The 1,760-nt window shown below is 30.8% G+C and overlaps 1 non-coding gene across 1 annotated transcript; it reads right to left on the bottom strand.

Moving 5' to 3' along the window:
- Positions 1-281: 281 nt before the first annotated feature.
- Positions 282-361, bottom strand: LOC131633535 (small nucleolar RNA snoR114). Its single transcript, XR_009293345.1, has one exon. It is a non-coding gene; the product is annotated as a small nucleolar RNA snoR114 (small nucleolar RNA).
- Positions 362-1,760: the final 1,399 nt, after the last annotated feature.

Raw genomic sequence — 1,760 nt, 5'->3', positions numbered from 1 at the left:
AGCATGTTAAGTAATACATTTTGGTGTTAAATAAGAAGAATAAAAAGCATAACCATAATAATTCAATGTTGCTGTCTGTATTGAGTTTTGATAGGTAAAAAAATAACTATAGTTTGAGAAAGTGTTTGAATAGAACAACTCTGCAACAGAAGCAGCGAGAGTCCCAAGTAGTAAGTAGCATTGGTTGGTTTGTGTCCAACAACACAACATGCAAAAACATTGCCCTGAACTTGGAGAGAAGGAAAACGTATTGTTGTAAAAACATTGCCCTGCAAAAATTAAAGCTCAGATTCATATTTTCACATCCAATATATCAAGAGAGGTGATGTTACCGAACATCACTATGTTTTCATCACAGCTCTAATAGAGATACACCAGCCGGGAATCGAACCTGGGTCTGTACCGTGGCAGGGTACTATTCTACCACTAGACCACTGGTGCTTGTTGATATGCTACGTAAATTACACTTTATAGCTATCTAGTTCAACTCTTCCATTAGGCAAGGATGCCTTTTAACAAAGATTTTCTCAATGTGTTCTTTATTTTTCATGTATTCACTAATAATATTTTCTCATCAAAGAATTCAATATTTCCAGTCGAATACTTTTACTCTTGCTGCTTTGTTGCCTAAACAATTTTTTTATTTATAATTAATTATTATCAATATTTTTCTATCTCATTAGAGCAAGGTGAAGAGAAAATATTTTCATTTTGTATAATATTACCATAATGTTTGTTATAGCACCAAAATATCCAATTATTGAATATTTTTTAATTTGGAATTAATTAATTTTAACATTCAAATTATATTGGACTTAACTTTGTTCAATTTTTGAATTAGTAAGGAGAAACTTACCAACCCCTTCAATGAGTTATGGTGTTGCAAAAATGTTGTATTTGAGTCCATCACTTGCACCCATGTCTCTTTTTATTCCTTTGATTTTGACACCGGAGAAAACTATTTTGATATTTTGGCCAAAATAATTTAGATGTAGAATGAGAGGCTTCATGTCAAAGAAAACGTTTAGTAATTTTAAAATGAAACCCAAACATCCATTTTTTTCTCTTTTTTTCCATTAGTTGTGAATCTTGTGCTTCATACGTTTAGGTATTCTTCTTCTTACATCTTATTGTTAGATAGTTCCACATTATCTCGTTTGTTGCATGTTGTTTTTGTTGATTAATTGTTCTCATTTTTTCATATTTGTCTTCACTACCTGAACAAAGACTATACTTTGGCTATGGAACATATTGTTTGTGTAGCTAAGGAAAAAAGTACAAGAAGCATGAAGTTATGATGAAAACTTCATCCATCTTGTACTTCTTATTCATAGCTTCACAAACAAGATATTTTTCATACTCTGTTGACAAATAAGTTTGCATTTTCACATGTTGATAATTTTCATGGTTATTGTAGGACTCAACAAGAACAACACATTTTAGTTAATGAAGAAACAACAGCGGCAGCAAACTTCATTTAATTTGAGATACAATGAGAAGAGATATAAGAAGTATGAATATGTTGTGTAAGCTTCTTCTTCCTTATATTTCTTTTTCATTGCTTCATAAACTAGATGAACTTCAGTATTGACTCAAGTTCCACAGTTAGTTTCAATAAAAGGTGCGTCCTAGAAATTTATAATATACCTTTTTTATTGCTCACAAATTTATAATATCTGGTTATGTGGTATGATGTTGTTTGAGTTTAAATATTCTCTAAACAAGAATAAGACATTGCTAAGTCACAAGAAAGAGACTTC

This window comes from Vicia villosa, unplaced genomic scaffold (assembly GCF_029867415.1).
Source record: "Vicia villosa cultivar HV-30 ecotype Madison, WI unplaced genomic scaffold, Vvil1.0 ctg.001134F_1_1, whole genome shotgun sequence".
Taxonomy (NCBI): domain Eukaryota; kingdom Viridiplantae; phylum Streptophyta; class Magnoliopsida; order Fabales; family Fabaceae; genus Vicia; species Vicia villosa.
The sequence above is the reverse complement of the archived record's forward strand: the minus strand, read 5'-3'. Positions and strand labels throughout refer to the sequence as shown.